Source organism: Heterodontus francisci, chromosome 37, assembly GCF_036365525.1.
Source record: "Heterodontus francisci isolate sHetFra1 chromosome 37, sHetFra1.hap1, whole genome shotgun sequence".
In the NCBI taxonomy this organism is placed as follows: domain Eukaryota; kingdom Metazoa; phylum Chordata; class Chondrichthyes; order Heterodontiformes; family Heterodontidae; genus Heterodontus; species Heterodontus francisci.
Window position 1 is genome coordinate 39,219,658 of NC_090407.1, and position 21,866 is coordinate 39,241,523.

At 45.9% G+C, this 21,866-nt stretch overlaps 1 protein-coding gene across 3 annotated transcripts in view; it reads right to left on the reverse strand.

Annotated features, from left to right (window-relative positions):
• Positions 1-21,866, reverse strand: part of LOC137352260 (endothelin-converting enzyme 1-like) — a 433,046-nt gene that overhangs the window by 221,385 nt on the left and 189,795 nt on the right. The gene's annotated exons all lie outside the window — the stretch shown is intronic.

The following is a 21,866-nucleotide window of genomic DNA, read 5'->3' on the forward strand; positions in this document are numbered from 1 at the left end:
GGGCAGGAAAGTGGAATTGAGGCCATGATCCGACTGAATGGCAGAGCAGGCTTGAGGGGCCGAATGGCCTACTGCTGCTCCTATTTCTTATGTTACATTCTTGTGTAAGGCAGTTCCTTTGATTTGAATGTACAGTCACTCAGTCTGGGGATGTGGTTAGTTTCTCTTCCCTCACTGACAGGATCCAGATAAAGACCATCCTTCCTGTGATTGTAACCCTTCTCTTGTCTTGATGTAATTTTAAGCACCAACACCTATCAATAGCTTTTCACATGATGCGTTCCACTGATGTTCAGTACAGTCTCAGGGTGGCAGTAATGGCTATAAAGGGCTTAAGAGTCAAATGAGGTGAAGGAGAACAGATAGCAAAAAGTAAAATATCTACAATAAGCTCCCACCAAGTATAAAGACAAGGGTAAATGTGTTTAAATAGGAGTTTGGTCTCTGATAACTGTTCCAGATACCTTGCGATGGCAGGTAGCAAATTACATAGCCCAAGATCATGTTCCATTCCTGGTTTGATGGATTCAGCTATTAAGGGTACTAGAGTTGATCTCAGCATGTCTCCAGGCTCTACAGCAAGATACAGTAACCCCTCCCCCAGCCCCCTCCCCCACAAGAAAAATAACCTATGGCAGGATTTGGTGTGGTCTGTGATGCCACGGCAGTCAACTAATTTCACAACACCTGATCAGGCCCTGGACACGAACAGCCGCCAAAATATTAGGGGGTGCTGGACATTTAGACTAGCTCACTTAGGATCTGGAAAAAAAAAGATGCATCGCCTTTTCTGGATGAGCTCGAGATGGATTCCTGTCAGAGGGAGATGCTCGAGGCTTTTAGAACGCCGAATATACGAAGAAAGAATTTGGCCAACAGGCCAGGAGCAAGCAGAGGAACCACTGATGCACATGAGGAATGGCCTACTTGTGATAGGGGTGCTTCAGAAGGTGACAGGATAGGTCTTGCTGAGAAAGGGTGATGTGTAAGTGATGAAGCTGAGGTTGTGGGACTATGTCTATATGAGAAGATCTGAGGGCAAGAGTAAGCACCTGAGGGAAGTAGACGGGAGTAAACAATGTCAACATTTCATGGCCTCCATGACCACTCTAGTGATGCCAATTGATTAAATCCCATCTAGTCATATAGGAAAGGAGTGACCTAGGCAGAGGAGGAGATAGGATCAGGATCCAAAGAGAGGGTAGATGGTTTTGATGGAGTAAAGAAGGAAATTCTGTTTCCACTGGCCAAACAAACAGTCAGTAACCAGAGGACACAGAGTTAAGATAATTGGCAAAAGAACAGAGGCAAGACGAGGAGAATTTATTTTAGTGTAGCGAGTTGTTGTGACCTGGAATGCGCTGTCTGAAAAATGGCAGTGGAAGCAAATTCAAATGATAACTTATCAAGAGAATTGCAAAGGAAAAAATATGCAGGGCTATGGAGAAAGGACAGTGGAGTAGAACTAACTGGATAGCTCTTTCAATGAGCTGGCACAATCAAGGGCTGAATGGCCTCCTCATGTGCTGTGTGATTCTACATGTATGTGGTTAGTCTCCATCACCAGCTGATCTAAACACAAGTGAGCATCATTCATTCAATCTCACACTTAGTAACTGTTCTAACATCTCCGCTGCGTGGGTGGTGGACGGGGGCAGCAGACGAAGGAAAAGAGGGTGGCGAGAGAACATGAATCAACGGGTTAAACAGAAAGAGTGAGCTTTGACGGACTTCAGAATGTCCTAGTTGATTAAATTGATCCCGGGGTGCCATATAGCTGCAAGTGCACCGACAGTTGCATTGTAACCAAAATCCGAGCAGTGGCACCAGTGCAGAACCAGAGTTATACTAACATTCGGCTCGTGTTCGAGTGTAGTGGCAGGGACTGCAGTCATGGTTTAGCCTTGGCCACGCTCACTGCTAAATAGTCAAAACTGAAAGCTGAAAAAGTAAAACAGAATAAATTATTTGGTGGTAACTCCGTGGAAGAGTTCACCATCACAAACAGTTTGAACTATGCACCCATTCATCGAGAAGTCAGTCCAATGATTTTAAAAACTGGTAGTTCACAAACTACAAGCTATAGAGACATGAACAGTGCGTGACATTGGCAAAGCCACCTTCTGAAGCATTGTAGAAAATACTGAAGCTTTTCTGCCACAATATCTTAAGAACAGAAACATAGGCCAGAATTTTACATTGGCTGGAAGCCCCGCCCACCGGCAGGAAGCCCCGCCCACCAGCAGGAATAGGCTCTTAATTGGTCTCAGGCGGGACTTCTGCCTGAGGCACGAAGTCTCGCCTCCAAGAGTTGTCAGCCAATCAGCAGGCTGGCAGCTCTTCAGTCCCTGCAAACGTCACTGGGAGCAGTGGCCACTGCTGGGACTACACCCAGCCAGGATCGACAACATGGACGAGGCCCCGGAATACAGGCAAGTGCGCGACGCCTCACTGGGGATAATCGGCTGCGCCCCAGCTAGGTGGGGGAGATGCTCCAGTGGGGTGGCTTGTGTCATGGGTGGTGGGGATGAAACTCCCCCCTGCCCACCCCCCCCCATCAGGCACAGGATGCCCAAACAGGAGGGCCCCCCACCCCACAGCTTGCAAGGGGGCTGCCAGGTTTTAGTTGGTGACCTTCCGAACCACCCGCTGCTGGGAATACACCAGTGGCAGAGAGAGGAAGCCTTTAAGCAGCAATTAATTGGCCACTTAAGGGCCTTAACTGGTCTGGGTCGGGCAGGTTGTTTGTCACCTCCGCCGCCACTCGTAAAATTGCAGCAAGGGTGGGAAGGCAATGGTAACGGCACTCTCCCCCCGCCTCCCTCTCAATTTTACACCCCCCGACGTTGGGGGTCGTGGCGTGGGGTGGGCGGGGAGTGTAAAATTCAGGCATTTCTATGACATCATCTTCAGAGGCAGACACCATCTCAGCAGTCTACAGGAACCAGGATGATTTGGGATTTTGCCTCCAAGAACTGGCAACCTGTACGTTACTGTCAGGATTTGCACATCTCCCATTCCCCTCTTCTCAACAGCAGCAGTTCCCTGGCGTGAGCCAGTTCACCGGACGCTCTGACATGAGGGCAGGAATTTTACAGAGCTGAATTTTCCAGCCCCCCCCCGACGTTGGGGGTCCTGGTGGGATCGGGCGCTGGAAAATGCCTCCAGCAGAGGCCCGGCACGCTCCCCGATGCTGGGAGGCTCGGATCCAAATTGCAGGCGGCAGTGACGCCATTCGGCAATGGGAGCCCAATTTCACTATGCAAAGCACTACTTACCTTGTCACATTCTGTGTTCTGCTGCCTCTTCAGAAACAGAAACAATTATGAATATTCAGGTGAACGGGGCGTCTCTCATGTGCCTTCCCCTTCCCGACTGATTAAAAACCAGCGGGACAGAAACTGCAGTGCCCAGAGCCTGTGCAGGTTAGTCTTGTGAGATGGGACTCAACTCTGCAGGCATGAAGGGAGGTGGGGGGTGAAAATGGCATTACCAGGGACACAACTCTGCGGGCATGTAGAGAGGTACTGCGTACCCTCCCTCCAAAAAAAGGGGGGGGGGCACTCTGCGCCCTTGAATGTTTCTGTGATTGAAGGGACAAATGACACTCAGGGAACCCTGCATATGAGGAGGGTGCCATAAATGGTAGGCGTGTAAAAGGTAATCCAGCTGCTGGTCCAATCGATGCAGCTGCTACAATCCGAAAGTGGTCTTTCTGTGCCACTCTTAGTGGAAGCTATGATGAGCAATGCCATTCCACACCACATAGTTGACGCATGAAAGCACCTGATGTAGCAGTCAATATCATTCTTTGTCCTGTTGTTAAGTACCTCTGAAGAAGTGAAGGGACAGAGTTTAATTGCAACTTGGAGATGGGGATGGTGCACCCTGTATTCATTGATCAGCTTGTCGTAAGGAGCCACATGTGCCGCAGGAAAAACCAAGAGGCAGGTGCAGCCCACGTGGAAGACCCCGGTGTGAGCAGCTACAGCCCAAAAGGAGAGCTCGCCACTATAGATTGCCGCGTATCTTCAGGTCCCGCATGACTAACCTGCAGGTGTCTGAGTGTCAGCGTCAGAGGCGACTGTAGATGTTGAGAGAAGCAGGGATAAATCTCTGTGCCCTGCTCAAAGATGACCTGCAGCCAATGGGTTTCTGTGGACATCCTATGCCTGTGGCCCTCAAAGTGACAGCGGCTTTTAACTTCTACGCCTCTGCATCATTTCAGGAACACATCGGCAACCTCAGTGCGGTCAGAGTCAGCACAGCACCACTGCATCAGGGAGGTCACTGATGCCCTGTACCGGAGGGCCGGTGACTATGTCCGCTTCAGGATGGACCCTGAGAGCCAGGCTCAGAGGGGCCATCGGATTTGGCTCCATCGCGGGATTCCCACAGGTGCAAGGGTTCGTGGACTGCACCCATGTGGCCAGCAAGGCTCCCGCTGGGTGACCAGCTGCATACCTAAACTGAAAGGGCTTCCACTCCCTCAACGTGCAGCGAGTATGTGATCACCCTAAGCGCTTTGTGCAAATATGTGCCCGCTTTCCAGGCAGCTGCCATGATGCCTTCAACCTGCGCCAGTCCCGGGTGCTACTGCTGTTCACGGAACTGGCTCAGAACAAGGGGTGGCTTCTTGGAGACAAGGGTGACCCTTTGCAGACATGGCTCCTGACACCAGTGAGAGACTCCACCACTGATGCAGAGGAGAGATACAGCATCAGCCACAGAGATACAAGAGCCACCATTGAGAAGGCGATCGGCATGCTGAAAAAGCACTTCCGCTGCCTGGATAGATCAGGTGGTGCCCTGCAGTACAAGCCGGAAAGAATAGCTCGTATCATTGCTGTTTGCTGTGCTCTACTCTGCACAACTATGCACTCAATAGGGGGGAGGCCTTGCAGGATGAGGAGAGATGTGAGCAGGACTCATGACAATAAGGACGCAGAGGGCTTGCAGCAGGAAAGGTGCATGGGAGGACAGAGAGCATCCAGGTGCCCCGTGCAGGGTGAGCAGCGAGCAAGGGATGCACGGCAACACCTTATTGATCAATGGTTCTCCGCACCACAAAGACCACCATGGGCTCTGCAAGCCACACAGCACCCTCGTTCACCAGTTGTGCAACATCTTTGTCTCCATTACTGGCAGCAGCAGACTGAGCCAACGTCCATGTTGCTGCATCCGTGGAGACGCACATGAGTAATGCTGCCATGGCAATGAAGTTATTCCATTCTGAAAGGCCAATGATGTAATGGGAGGAGACACATCGGTACATGCTGGCACACTTCATTCACATAGTAAAAGCAACACATATGTTAGTGAAGAACATTTAGTGATTTAACTTTTCACAGTGTAGTGTCACCTGTGCATACCCATTGTGAAACGTTTGAGTGCTCCTGCGCAGTGCCACTTCTGCACGAGCAGCCTGACTGGAGGAATGCTGATCACATTGCCTTTTGGCTGTGGATGACGTTGGCAGTTGTCTTCTGTGCACACGAGGCCTGAAGGGTCCCGGCTGGCTGGGAGAATCCTGCGTCAGTGCAGAACGCTTCTCAGACATAGTGGCTGCTGGAGCTTAACTCACCAGCGGCGAGGTGGAGGGGCCGGTGTCCACAATGGAATCACCTCGAGGGGGGACCCCAGATATGCCGCACTGGCTCAGCTCCTCCATCTGAAGGCTCCGTTGAATCTCTCTGCTCTCCCAGCAACGAGCAGGGGTAGGGGCAGTCTCCATGCCCCTGGTCCCTCTCTCGTCTAGCCACTGATCTGTGGATCTGATGGCCTCGGTGAGGGATTGAAGGTCAGTACGTATTAATGTAACCTGGCTCACCAGAAGGGCTGCCATTGTCTTCATGGATGAAGCCATGCGCTCAAATGCCTGGGACATGACAGCTGTCATGGCCTGGATGGACTCCCCCAGTTGGCCGCTTAAGGCTGCGCACGGCCTGTGGCATCTCCACCAGATGTTGCCACGACTGCTGCTGCTGCAACTCCAGCATATCATGTGCTGTCCACAACAGAGGGTCATCAGTAGCCTTGGGTTCAGCATAGGCCTGGCCACTCACTGCCCTCCGAATGTCAGGGGCCTCGGCTATCTCAGCCTCAGTCAGCTGCTCGGGCGCCTGTGCAGTGCAGTTTGTGAACCAGACTCTAAGGCTGACCAGGTTCCCACAGAGGTGACCGTATCTGCGATGGTGGAAGGTGCGGGAGTGTCATGGGATGCTGCTTCCTCAGAGGATTGGGAGGGGTCCTGGGCCGCTGGATTGGATTTGGAGTGTGTACCTACAAGATACAATGTGAGGAGCAGTCGGTCAGTTATTTGGTTGCGTATGTAACATTTATGACAGCGTTGTCTGAAACAATAACATTTTCACAGTGATCAGTGTGTATATCAAATGGCTGTCTGTTCACCCAGGACCCCAAGCTCAATGTCACTGACAGAACGGTCCACAAGGGGTCGGGCAAGTTCAAGGGCGTCCTCCTCAGCCTGGGTCAGTGGTCTAACATCTGGCACTCCTCCACCAGTCTGGTTTGCCTCCTGAGCATTGTGGGACCTCTTTGCCTAGAACAGCAAGGAAGCAGATATTAAGCATGGCGACACAACGACACGATATGTCGCAACAGGGGTGCTGGGCCCAGAGGTGGGGAAGGCTTGGTCTGCACTACTGAGGGAGCCGGTCATGTAGATGCCATGCTCTGAGAAGCAGACAAGGGTGTGTTCTTGCATACATGCATCCATTAACGCAAGGTCACATGTGCCACTCTGTGTGGGGACACCCAGGTTCAGCGGAGCCATGAAACAAAGTGCCAGATACTTTTGCGGAGCACAAAAGATCGTTCATCCTCTTGGGGCACTGGACCCAGTCACGCCAGAGGGCCCCATGGCTACTAACGTCCTCTGCCACCTCCAGCCAGGCTGCCTTGGTCATGGGGGAGGGCCTCTTCTTACCGTCACTGGGGGAAAAAGGAGCTCCTTTTTGTGTCTTGCCTGAACAGCCTGGGAGGAGATGGACCAGGGAGGCATCACTGAACCGTGGGGACACCCTGGAGTGCACCTCTGCCATCTTTGGAATCTTGGTCTCAACAGTTAACTCCACTGCCTTCCCTTCACAGCTGCAGCAAGGTTTTTTTCAGATTGGAAGTAATGCAGGGCTGGCTGCTGTTTAAATACGGCACCAGCACCTGCTTTCCTGTCACCCAACGCCAATCACGGCACCATCAAGCCCGCCTCCACGTCATTAGGGGGCAGGAGGACGCAACCCGGGCATGTTCATGAGCCGCCGCACTGAATATTGCGGCGGGCTCCGCAATGAGCGGTCTGCCATCTTGGAAGCTCACCAGCGAGCTTATAAAATCCAGCCCCCAGTGTTATATTTTGTTGGTCCAGCTCGCTGGACTATCCTGGAGGAAGGACACTGATTTGTGCTTGCAATTCTGCTCAGAGTTAGCAGAACATAAGGGAGACTTTGCGTGGGTGGATGTGGAAGTCCAAACAAACAGGGAACAAAAAAATCAAAGTAATAAACATCCTAAAAAGGTCAAAGGCTTACCACTGCATCAGTGAAATTAGCAAACTCACTGGGGACTGAATCTGGGGTGTTCTGATATCTATGGATGTCGCATATAATTAGAGTGTTTGTCCACTGAGCAACTGCTCAGAGCCTCTAGTGACCATATCCCTTCACTTTTAAATGTCTACCAACATTGTACTGACCAGCAGTATTTTAGGCTACGATGTATTCTAACAGATGGTTTTGTAAACTGTGCGGCTACCCTTTGGTGCATTGCTGCCCTTATTCCTGTTCTATTGAAAGTGAGGGTTTATTTCAGTTTTCTATGCGAACACAAGGCAACACATTTACCCAAAACCTGTGAAAGCACTTAGCAGTATGTATACAGGCCAGTTCCAGTAGACATCAGCAAGCGTTTTCCCTCCCCATTCATTAGGTATAACTGTCAAACCTTCTGATTGTCCTTCCTTCCTTAAGGAAGGAAGGAGAATTTGTAAAACTCAACTTGCAGGAAAGCTTAGACGCTGGTGACGGTCAAATCGAGTTTGGGATGTAAACTTAAGGGTTTCCCTCACCCCACCCCCCTCCCCACCCCTCATATTTATATAGCCATTTTTAAAAAACAGATATGGGCTCCTAAAGATAAAGTCTACACGGGTTTTGTTTTTACTGCCTTGTTTTTCCAAATTAAACAAAATAAGAAACCAAGAGAGGCTTCAATTAATTACCATGGAGACAAGTACCCCAGTAGAATGGGAATATTGTTCCAAGTGTGCAACAGGAGCCAATAAGAGCTCCTTGCACTTTGCAACGCACATCTCATCTGACAGTGTAAACGTCTGAAAAACAAATGACAAGCCCCTGAATGGGTCAGTCAGCATCTTGGTCAGGCCATGCTGAACGCCTGAACACAGATACCAGCAACAAACAAAAGGGGGCTCCACCACACAGCTTCTCAGCTTAGTTTAGAGGCCTCTGTATCAGAATGTTGTCAGTTCAAGTCACCCTCCAGCTCATAATTTAGACTGACACACCAATACAGCACAGACAAGAGTGTGCTGCACTGTCGCAGCTACTTTCAGCAGATGAGACATTAAAGCCTTGCCTGTCTCTTCATTATCTGAAGACCAAGGAATTCTCCTGGTCTTCCGGTGCATGGTTCTTCCTCAACCATCAAAAAAAGTTAGCTAGCTGTTTGTCAGATCTGGTGAGTAAAATGGCTCGCCTACAAAAGCAAAAATACAAAAGTCATTACAGCTCACATTAATTCATTGCACTAATTAATCTCCTGTGGCACTGGAGTTGCGTAGTTAAGACTTTGAGTGAAGCAGGATTAGAGGTCAGGTATAATAGCAACTGAATGCAAAGGTAATTTAGTTCTCAATTTGAAGTCCACATTTATAAAGGACACTCCATATGTAAACTAGTCACACTGTAATTATACCCTCCAGCCAGTAGTGGTGCTACAGAACCACCACTGTCAGAAAGGTGCAATTACAACATGGACAAGCTTACATCAGCACTTTCCAATGTATATGTGAATAGGATAATTGACAGGAAGAACTGGCAGATCACAGATTTTTAATAAAATGCAGATAGATGCAAAGGGCAGTACTGAGAATCACAATCAGAGGTTTGATTAATATTGGGTTCTCATTGCTTTTTTGTGGGAACTTGCTGTACCAATATGTGCACAAGTTATTGAAGGTGGCAGGACAGGTTGAGAGAGCAGTTATTAAAGTATACAGTATCCTGGGCTTTATTAATAGGGGCATAGAGTACAAGAGCAAGGAAGTTATGTTGAACTTGTATAAGACACTAGTTTGGCCTCAGCTGGAGTATTGCGTCCAGTTCTGGGTGTCACACTTTCGGAAAGATGTGAGGGCTTGGAGAGAGAGAGTGCAGAGAAGATTCATGAGATGGTTCCAGGGAGGAGGAAGTTCAGTTGTGAAGATTGATTGGAGAAGTTAGGACTGTTTTCCATGGAGAAGAGAAGGCAGAGATGTGATTTGATAGAGGTATTAAAAATCATGTGGGGTCAGGACAGGGTAGATAGAGAGAAACTGTTCCCACTCATGAAAGCATTGAGAACGAGAGGGCACAGATTTAAAGTATTTGGTAAGAGAAGCAAAAGTGACATGAGGAAAATCTTTTTCACGCAGCAAGTAGTTAAGGTCTGGAATGCACTGCCTGAGAACGTGGTGGAGGCAGGTTCAATTGAAGCATTCAAAAGGGAATTAGACTGTATGAGAAGGAAAAATGTGCAGGGTTACAGTATGGCGGCTGGGGAATGGAATGGAGTGAATTGCTTTTTCGGACAGCCGGTGCAGACACGATGGGCTGAATGGCCTCCTTCTGCACTGTAACAATTCTGTGATTCTGTCAATTGGCTGTGAAAATGATTTGAACAGCCAAGGTTGTGAAAGGAGCCATAAGAACACAAGTTCTTTCCTTCACCAACTTCCTATATACGCTGCCATACTCCACCTGAACACCAAACACCCTAATTTATTCAACAAGCTTCCTATGCAGCACCTCATCAAAACCTTTTTGGAAAAATCCATGTGCTTAACATCCACTACATTTCCTTTATCTATTATTTTCTCAACAAACTTTTTTTTAAGTTGATCAGACAGAACTTGAATTTTCCCCAAATCATGTTGGCTGCCCTTAAGTAACTCATGTATTGCTAGGTGAGCTTTCATTTTATCTAATACAGTGGCCTCTGGCAGCTTATGACCTACTGACACTGGGCTTTCAGTGGTGCAGTTACTTGGCTTATCTTTTTCTGAATAGGGCATTAAACTCCATATTCAAGGATTTTTTTTTTTTAAAGATTATGGTCAGAGCCTGTGCTATTTCTTCTCTGACTTCCTGCAATGTTATAGGATGGATGCTATCAGGAACTTTCTCCAATCGGAGTTGCATTATTTTTTTTTCCAAAATAAGTAATGCTTCCAATCTGTAAATCGTATCCAATTGCTCCACCTCTTGTATAATGTCAGCCTTGGTTCAGTGGTAGCATTCACACCACAGTCAGAAGGTTGTGGGTTCAAGCTTCACTCGAGTGACTTGAGCACAATCTAGTCTGACACCCCACTACAGTAGAGAGAGAATGCTGCACTTTTGGAGTGGCCATCTTTCAAATGAAAGATTAAAGTTTAGTTTAGTTTAGAGATACAGCACTGAAACAGGCCCTTCGGCCCACCGAGTCTGTGCCGACCATCAACCACCCATTTATACTAATCCTACACTAATTCCATATTCCTACCGCATCCCCATCTGTCCCTATATTCCCCTACCACCTACCTATACTAGGGGCAATTTATAATGGCTAATTTACCTACCAACCTGCAAGTCTTTGGCATGTGGGAGGAAACCGGAGCACCCAGAGGAAACCCACGCAGACACAGGGAGAACTTTCAAACTCCACACAGGTAGTACCCAGAATTGAACCCGGGTCGCTGGAGCTGTGAGGCTGCGGTGCTAACCACTGCACCACTGTGCCGCCCCAAATAAAAATAAAATTAAAAAAAAGGACCCTTCCGCCAGTTCAGGTAGATGTGAAAGATCCCATGGTACTATTCAAAAGAGCAGGGGATTTTTCCTGGCTACTATTTATCCCTTAACCAACTGTCATGCTAGGCCCCAACCTGCCAAGAATGAGGCACATCAATTTTGTCATGAACATTGATTTTAAACTTTACTGGAATGAAGAAAGGACTTGTTAAACAGATCAGCCGTGGCTGGAATATACATTTGCATATTAACAGACAGCGATTGGAAGGACAAGGGACCATTCCCTGACATTTAACCCACAATGGACCTTGATCACCAGGTATTATATGTAAGAGGAGCTTCCAGAGACTGCCAAGGTGATACAATTGAAGACATGGTCAGACCAGTTAGTCACATGACTAACCTACTTGGCAACCTGGGTTTTTCTGAATTGTACAAAGTTTGAACGGAGAGTTGTCTGTTTGCTCCTGAACTGAGATCTCTCTCCTGTCTACTCCCAACTCTTTCTCACAAGCCTCTGAATCCAATGAAGACACATGAACCCCAAGGGAGGAAAAGTCTCCTACAGCAACAAGGTTTAAGAATACTGGGCCCCAATGAAAAGCAAGAACTACCTACAATCAACGATTCCACAGTGAGCTCGAAGAACTGTAATAACTACTCTTCAGATATTGCATCAAACTTTTCCACTATTTTTTCCTGCTCTTTTCTGTCTCTATTTGCATGTGTGTATTGCATATGCATGCTAGCGTGGGGTGCATCGTGTATCCGTAGGCGTCAACTGAATTACAGTTTAAGTTCAAGTTTAATGAATTTAAACTTTTCTTCTTTAAACCTAAGAAAACCTGTTTGTGCTGGTTTCTTTGCCTTATAATTGGAAGGAGCTATAAGGGGGAGCTAAAAACAGTATGTTTAAAAATAATACTGTGTTACGATAACACCAGGTGAAGGTTGAGAGGGACCCCTAGACACCTTTCTCACCTGGTCATAACACCAACATAAATTAACATAAATCTGGCCATTTTCACATTTTATTATTCTTTTTATTCACTCACGGGATGTGGGCGTCGCTGGCTCGGCCAGCATTTATTGCCCATCCCCAATTGCCGTTGAGAAGGTGGTGGTGAACTGCTGCAGTCCATGTGGGGTAGGTACACCTACTGTGCTGTTAGGAAGGGAGTGCCAGGATTTTGACCCAGTGACAGTGAAGCAACAGCGATATAGTTCCAAGTCAGGATAATGTGTGACTTGGAGGGGAACTTGCAGGTGGTGGTGTTCCAATGCATTTGCTGCCCTTGTCCTTCTAGTTGGTAGAGGTCACACGTTTGGAAGGTGCTGTCTAAGGACCCTTGGTGCGTTGCTGCAGTGCATTTTGTAGATGGTACATACTGCTGCCACTGTGCGTCAGTGGTGGAGGGAGTGAATGTTTGTGGATGGGGTGCCAATCAAGCGGGCTGCTTTGTTCTGGATGGTGTTGAGCGTCTTGTGTGTTGTTGGAGCTGCACCCATCCAGACAAGTGGAGAGTATTCCATCACACTCCTGACTTGTGCCTTGTGGACAGGCTTCGAGGAGCCAGAGGTGAGTTACACACTGTTTGTGGGAGTTTGCTGTACACAAATTGGCTGCCATACTTCCTACTGTGACTATACTTCACAAAGTAGTTCAATGGCTGCAAGCAAATGTCTGTTGGTCGTGAAAGGCACCATCTCAAGGCAAGTCTTTTCTTTAACTTTTCAATTTCGATTATCATGCTTGTGAAAACCAAGGCAACGTCCAGTTCTTTGTCCTGCACAGAGACATTTTTCTTTAATCAGCATTATCCTATTTTTTTCTGCTTGTAAAATTTATTTTCATGTTTCCTGCCAGTCTTTCTCCACACTGCCTCCTTTGCCCCCACCCCATAATGCCTTAACCTGTTTCCAGCTCCATTTCTGGCTTGATTTTTTTTTTAAAGTGTTATATCACCTTTGGGTGTCACATTTTGCTCCATGTAAATTGTAGGTTTGATTTAAAAGATATAAACCACCAAATGATTTGCAATGTATATTAAAAATTTCCTAGCCCCAAAAACCCCTCATTCACCCAGGATATCTCGAGCAGCTAATTTAAAAAGACAGCAAGAAATTCAGACCTCAAACTAACCCAAGCATCTGCTACAAGCAATGAATCAGTCTCTAATTGAACGAAGGCAGAGCAATTACAGACTGTCTGGCAAAGGGAAGCACACCTGCACTTTAACAGCTCAGTAATACACTGTTACATGGTAGAATGCGCCTGTCCTTATGTAACATAAAGGAACAGATATCCACCAAGACAGCAATAAAAAGTGGAGGTTTAGAATGCAGCATCACAAACAGAGACTTGAATCTCAGGGTCTATGTGCTGCAAGGACCAAGTTTGCACCCGCTAATGAACGGAATGCAACAGTTGGTCTTGCTAAGTCCAGTGAGAAGACCAATGCCCACACAAGGAAGATGGAATGGAATAGCAGAGGCCTCTAGAAATTGTAGCAGGCATCAGGTGCCATGAACCTGGAGTTAGGAAGGGACAAGATGGAGGATGAGAATTCCAAAATAATGAGGTTCTGGCAAAGGAGCTGGAGTAAAGACAGTGAGAGGAGCCTTGGTTTGAAGGGGGTGGGGGGGGCAGTTGGGGAGAGAGACAACATTGCAAGTTTATGCTCCCATTCATGATCAGGAAATTATGGGTGCTGTGCACCTAAATTTCCATTTTGTGCCATCAGCAAGTGACATGTTTGGTGATGCCCCAACTGCAGAGGGCGCACTTCCCGCACATGCACAGTTGTCGTTCTTGTGATGTCAAAGTCAGTAATGCAAGCAGCCGTGTAGGGCATTGAAGATAGCACGGAACTTCACAGAGCCTGCAGCTTGAAAGAAAGATGATGATCAGAAGCACTGGTGTGGGCTTGAAAGGTTTGAAAAATTGTGCCGCTGAGGGAATACCCAGCGAGTGCACAATGACGTTACCATGCAGTTGCCGGTGTGTGATGAGGTCACCCTTCACAGGCCTTTTGCACCTGCGCAAACTAGAAGTGGCACTGGTGAATGGCCCGACAAGCGCCTTTCAATGGCATCACCAGCGGGAGAAACTGCGTATGCTGTGCAAGGCGAACACGCATGCGCACTGACACCTTCTGATCAGCGTCAGGATTTACCGTGAAACGTAACTCTTCAATATTGCAGTAATGTAGGGAGCAGTAAGAGTGTATGGGAAAATACTGTCGAAGATGCTTCCATTATTAATTTTTTTTTTGCGGGCTTGTATAAAAGATTGTGGAAAATACCAGAGAAGATACCAGGTCTTTTTTTGAAAAAGTGTCACTGGAATGACATTTGGGACTTTGTTTAAAAAAAACTTGAAGTCACATGTCTTAAGCTAAGTAAACAGCTGGAGCCTTATGGACTATGGAACTATTTGGACTTAGGGAAAGTCACATGTCTGGATTTATGGCTGACAGGAGTTTTAGTTTCGTTTTTGGGTATTTTTGGAATGCTCAATTGGTGTGTATCCTGCTAAGAGAGAAGCCACCTAACTCATCCTTTTCCACCTGCTTTGGGAAAAAAAAAATCTTCTGGAGAATCCAGTGTGATAGCTGAAACCACCAATGCAGCAATTCTCCTGAAAAGCCTGCAAGATTACTCCTCAACATCTCCTGAACAAGCTGCTTCTGAAAAGACCCCAGTGACAACCGCATGCGTTTAGTGACATCCGTCTACGTGTACCAGGAGGCCAGACTGAAAGTCATCTGGAACATTCCACATTTTATCCTTTTTCTACAAGAATTGACAATAACTTGGCCAAAGTAGTTAAAACTGCAGAGCCAGTTTTTTCATTTTTCTTTAACCGGTGTGTGTGGGTATGTTAGTATTAAAATCTACCCTTCTAAAATATCCTTTCATATTTTAATGTGTTAATAAGCTTTGCATCTTTATTGTATAAGTCTTGGTTTATAATAAATCAACAATTTTGTTGTGTAATAATGAAGACTGGTTGGCGTTTTTAAATTCTGAAATATAGATAAAGTATGATTGGTCGTAACTGGGTAAAACATTTAAATATATGTTGTGACCTGTGGAGAAAAGTGGAACGAGAGAAAGACAGTGCATTCCTCTAGTCTCGGTCGTAACAATACATATGCAGTTCAGGACTTTGCTGCTCTGCAAAAAGAGACATTAACTTTGGAAATGATGAATTCAATTGCCATTGGATGTTATTTTAAATTGATTATTGTTTCTGCTTAAACAGAAGACTAAAGAGTTTAAAATTAATGTGGTGGGTGTTTGTGTACTCATAAAATCGCCTAGCATAATGTCAATGCAACTGTTATTTTAAACAGATTCCATTCTACAGAAAGTGTACAGGATGCTTTTTGTTACAGCTCGAGGGTTAAGCACAAAAGCAAGGAGCCAGCCCACAGGAAGCAGGACATTGAGAGTGTGTGGCTTTTGCAGTAAAATCCAGAACACTGCTAAAATACTTTGCTTAATTACGAAGAGAAAATCAACCAATTTTCCTGTCTGTACCGTCCCCTCAAACTGCCTTTCACTGCCAAGAATAATAAAAGCTCTCTAACCCTCAGCAATAATTTATGTTTTGCAACGAGCCACTGAGCAGGCCTCACCTAGCTCACACAATGCCCGAGGTCTCTGCAGACAGATACAGATAAAAAAAAAGGATATTTTCTCTTCGACTAATGATTTTCTGCGTCCATGAATGTCTCAGTGCTCAGTGAGGCAGATCTTTTCCAGGAAACAACTAGCACAAAACAACCTTTTCCACCACACCCTCCATAGAAAGGGAGAGAGAAAGTTGGAAATCTCTTCTCCAAAAATGTTGACGCTGGGACAACTAAAGCCTTCAAAAAAAAAGGTGGTGATTGATAATTAACTTGTACAATTTACAATAAAGGACGCCCTTTTAGATTCTCAGAAGGAAGTTTCCTGAAACGTTGCAGGTTTTGTTTTGAATTTTTTGTTGGGGCGCCAATGTTGATCTCACCTGTTCCCCTTCCCTCCCACAGTGAGTCAGTCAACACCCCCCCCCCCCCCGCCCCCTTTACATCACCTTCCCCCGTAGCCCATGGACCTGCTGCCAGGATGACCCACAATGCTACATTTGACCAGGTACCAACAGGGGAAAGGTGAGCTCTGCCCAAAATCCCTGGTCACTCAGGACAATACCCAGCCTCTGGCAAGCACCAACCTGCCCAGAACATTTCAGAGCAGAAACCTGACTGTTCTCCAGGCCACTCCTCTATACTATGTTGGTGCTACTCAAGTGCTGTTATTGGTTCAATTTTATGGCACCTAAAAGCACAACAGTAGATTAAAGGTGCCAACACATTTTTTGTACTGATGAGAGAGCTGGAAGGGGTGGCAAGGCTTCAGGTGTCCCCAGAATGATGTAATCTCTTCATCTCAGTCACTGGCAAGGGAGACAGAAGTAACAAAACCCATTCTTGCCATGTTCCAGCAGTGACTCCCTCTTCCCATCAGTCTCTGCCTTTTTCCCTAGCCAATGAGCAGTGCAGTATTGGTCAGAGTTTTAAACTCCACAGTTCTCATTCAACCACAAAACAAACCCAAATGCTTTTAAAATGATCACGTTTGTATTTTTATTGCCAGCAGCCCTCTAAAGTGCTTCCCGGGAGCGGAGGGAAGACAGGACCGTGGCAGGCGTGGGATAATTCCTGCCAGCTCTTTGCCTTCATGGCTCAGTTGCCAAGTATATGGAGTCAGGGTTCCTGTTTCTGATTACAATCCAATGACTCTTGTTGAAAGTGTGCACATGCAGCCAGCAGCTGAGGATTGCATTGGATTGAGCGGTGATGACTAATGGTCCAGTGACTACCCTAGCAACACTCAGCACCTGAAGAAGTGAGGAGTTGAAAATTGGACTGGAACCACAGAATTTCTGGCGACAGCACACAAAATGCATGATCAATCCCTTCTACAACTTTTAAAACACACTTCAAACATCAATAGATTGCTTAAATTTCTTGTGTTACTTATTGTAAAGTAGAAAATGTATGATTTTTTTTTAAAAAGGAAAAAAGTAATCACTTCTTCATTCTACAGTCAAACCCTTGCAGGCTGTTAAAGATTGGTAACAGGAACAGATTGACCAACTCTTTAAAAAAAAAATGACTCGGAGATACAAGGTGGTTGGCATTGTGTTTCAAAAGCTGTAACGGGCAGATTTCAAGAGGCTAAGGCAGGCGTGACAGAGGGCATATACATCGACCTCCGAACAGACGACAGTCACTTCACCCTGTGACAACTACTGGCACATACCAAAACCACAGAAGAGCTTGATTGTGGAGCTTCCGTTTACTGACAATTCCTGGAGGAGGCAATGCAGTTCAGTGTAAACTGTGAGGCAGAAAATGGCCTTACTATTAGCCCAAAAAAAGCCAGAAGTCCTGTATCAATCACAGCGCTGAGGAAATTACAATCCACCGCAGATTAGCATTGACAGTATCAACCTCAATGCAGTGGAACAGTTTACCTATCGAGGTAGCATTATCTCAAATGATGCCAAAGTCAACAAGGTCATAACCAAATCGACTGTCCAAGGCCAACAGCTTCTTTGGCCACCTCTCAATATCTTTGGAGAAACCATTCACTACACACCTCTACCAAGATTCAAGTGTAGAGAGCAGTTAACATCACCACTCTCTTGTATGGGTCAGAATCATCGGCTTGGTACAGAAAACAAACATAACTTCTGGAAAACTTCTATCAATGCAAACTGTTCAAAAGACCAGTTGAAAAGAAAATTCGCTGTGGCTAACATTGACCAACAGGTGCGGGAGCAGGAGGCTGCCCATAGAGACAGCTGGCGCTCACCAACCGGGAAAGCAGCCGACAAAATTCAAAATAAAATGCAAGGCTGCTGAAGAAAGGGCGCAGACAACAGAAGGAGTCTGCTTATACCATAGCCACTGCAAACCAGGAGCTCTTACGCCCCAACTTCTTCCCTATTCCTGCTGGTCCCACCTTTGCAATACAAACCCAAGCAGCAGTACCATTCACACCAACTCCTCCTCTCCACCTGACCCATCTGCAAAAGTGAAACTACTTGTAGCTCAAGGGAATGTGTGACCAGTCATTCATCTCCAGGGACTGTGAGGAAAGCCATGGGTAACCAGTTAGTTATAGTGATCATTACAATCTACAAAGCTGCTGCATCAGTCAAGTAAAAAAAAAACACAAAATCACGCTCCGACTTCAGTTTTTCTTGGTAATTTCCTGAAGGTACTACCTTGTGCTGGGTATTATTCCATGAAACACTGTTCTCATGCAAGTGGCTTCTCATCATGAGTGCATCAAGCAATGGCAAAGCAGGCTTGAAGGGCGAAATGGCAGACTCCTGCTCTCATTTATGTTCTCAGACAACGGGTGTCAGTAGGATATTCAATGAGGGAGTGTAACATAGTGGCCCCATTCCCATCCTCACCTGGCCAGCAGACAAGCTTGCTTTTTTTTCCCCCCCTCGAACTGCAGCATTCCTACTACAATCCAGTACTGACTGGAGATCAAAGTTGGGACCTTCTGGCCTAGTTACACATAGCCTTTACCATATTAGCCAAAAGGTGGGTTCAACTGATCTTTACTAGCAAACAGCCTGAAAAAGTTAACATAATCTGTATGCTGGGAAGCAGTTTAAGAAGTAGTGAAGAACTAAAAAATTCCTGCTTTTCACTGATGGTTTAGGATATCCTTAAAAGTACAGCTGTGTAATTCCCTAGTAATTCCAGATCTAGGTCACTGCGGAAGATTCAGAGGAGCCAAAACAATGAAACAACCACAGATGTAAATGTGTTTACAACAGATAAGCAGCAAAGTAATATGAGCTTCACGGTAAACCCACTAAGTGAGTCCTTTGAGGACTGACTATCCTTCTCAGCCGTTAAACACAAGCTAAGTGTGGATCAATGTGGTGTTTTAGCAGCAAAAAAAAAAAATGTTAATGCATTTTAGCCCAAGTGGCCAAAACTTCTGCTTCAGAACAGGATTAGTGTTAATGGGTTTTTGACTTAAGGGTTAGTTAACCACTGATTAAAGCAAGCTGGCTTTCAGTCCATAATCGCTGAAATTATGTCAACTGCACAGGTGGCATGGAAGTGGTGCCAACAGTCACAGAGCAATTACAAAGAACAACTTGACTGTTTCAGTCCAAACCAGCACCAAGTCTCAGTTTGCAGGAAGACCAGCAGCAGAATAACAAGGAACTTAGATCATGGGAAGACGACAGCATGAGCCACAACTGCCCCAGGCAAAGTATCCATTTTTCAAAGCTCAAGCTGAAAAAAAAAGAGGGGCAATGCACGAGGAGGCTGCACACAAGCAGAGCAAACTGTGCCATCTCCTGCTGCCAGATCTGGCAACAATGGCACTTTTGGTTTTGCCAACATGCTCCATTCAATAGACTTGGCAAGGATTAGTTTCCAGCTCCCCACTTGTTGCCCTGCGAATATTTTAGCATAATAGTGACTACACTAAATTAGCAGTACATCTTTTCGATAAATGTGGCATTCTAACGATAGAAGGTACAATTGTGGCCAAAGATGTATAAACAGAAAAAGACCAGTGGATAAATGTCTAAGTGATAATTGAACACCATCCAAATCACTGTGTGTGTGTATGTGTGTGTGTGTGTGCGAAAGCAGTTTCCAGACAGTTTTCATGATGTTCATTTTGTAACACTTACCATGGCGTGCAGACAAGTTGCATAATGACTCCTTGGTGATGTGACTTTCCACTTGCAACACAGTTTGTGATGCTGCTGTACATGCTTCTGGGAGTTGACACAGGAAAAATCAGCAAGTGGGGGGGGGGAGCATGAAGTGGGGAGAGCAGAAAGTGGCAAAGGGGAACCAATAGAAATTCAACAGGCGGGTGCTGCACTGTCGTGGATGCTGTTGTACAGAGGTCCCAACTGCCCTCTTAGATGGATGTAATGATCCCATGGCACTGATGCTGCAAACTTCTCAAATGCTCAGTGCATTAGCTCATTCTCATTGGTTAATATGAAGGCTATCCTCATTTCATTTTCCTACATCTTAAACAATTTCTGGAGAAAGTTACAGTTGTGGTCATATTGCAGCGGCTCCCTTTGTATTTTGTTTAAGAATATTTTGAGGTTTCAAGTAGTCACTGAAGCAGGAAAGAGGGAGAGAAGGAGGGATGTTAACCTTTGAAGGGAGAAGTATCACCCAAAGAACAGACAGTGGTCATGCTAGATCAGTGGGGTATCACAGTCACCTCTCAATATATTAGACTTACACTTTTTTTGGTAAAGTACTGGGGTTCGATGGGTTTACAGTTTGGTGTCATGGCATTTTATTTTTTCTTCTCATGTGGGCGAAACTGGCAAGACAGTATTTATGGCCTATTGTTAGTTGGATTAACAGCATTAAGAGTCAACCAGTGTAGGAATGGAATTAATTGTAGGCCACAGTAGATACAGGTAGCGAGTCACATTACAGAACCAGTTTAAAAACAAAAAACAAGCAGCTTTCACAGTCATTTTTCCTCTCCTGATGCCAGGCACAACTCATCAGGCTTAAAATTCAATTTCATATGGGTTTGTGTAGGACAATATGGCATAGACCATTTAGGCCAAAATGCCTCTTTCTGTGCTGCAAACCATGTCATTTCAAAATGCCACCATATCCAAAAGTCTCAAATAGGGCTTTGCTCAGTTAGTCGACATCATCACCCGTAACAAAATTTTGTTTCATTTACTGTAGAAATGATGACAGAGTAAGTAAACTCACCTCTGTTTATCTCCACTGCCTGTTCAATCACACCCCAAATTCAAGTGACCGACAGTACTTTGTTAAAATATACAAACTATAGTAGGATTTAATAGTTAAATCAGTCCCTAGATACAAGACTGGAATCCTGCCAAGGTTTGCTATTTTGACCCTTTGCCCATTGATGTGCGAGCGACGAGGTTACTGCTTGAACTTAGTGGTGAGGAGCAGTCAACACTACCTCGGTGTTCTGTTGGCAGATTAAAACTTTTCTTTTGTCTCTCTTTTATCTGGTCCCATTAACCAGGTACAAATATATGTGTTATGAACTTCATCTGCAGCGGAGGTTATTCATACACAGGGCAGGGAAACGGTCTGAAATGGATTCAAGGAGATGGGCGAGGTACTGAAATTCCCATGAAAATGTTCTGAATGAGGCAGACAGAAGCAGGCAACATACCGTACATGGAGGGTAATGCAGCTGGGGTGGGTGGAAATAGTGAAGTGGTTATGGAGCTCCATTTGGTGTGGAATGGAGAAATTCAAGTTACAAGTCCACAGCCAGTTAATTGCTAACAATGCGTCAGAGTGCATTCAGCCCCATGAACCTGTCACCCCATTCTATTAGATCATGGCTGATCTATACCTCAACTCCATTTATCTGTCTTTTCTCCATATCCCTTCTGAAAAAGGTCCACATATATAGTTGTCAGATGAGGCAAGATTAGGCTTGGTCAAGATGATCAGTCTACTGACACTTGTCATCCAGGCTCACGAAGAATGGGGAATTGGGAGAGGTGCCTGAAGCCTCCGAGCAGGAGGAGAAACAGATTGCTGGCAGAGTTCTGACTCCCACTGTGAAGAGTGGGGAGAACAAAAGAAAAAAAAAGTATGAAGAAATTTGCATTGGAATGCAAGGAGTGCAGCTGAAATGAACCATCATAAACTTCAGGGCAATAAGACCATACCCTCCAGTGCAGCCAAGAATTAGAACCTGGTGTAAATCAGGCTTCCAACTCGAACATGCCTCATTTTACTCTGGCAGTGTTAGTTA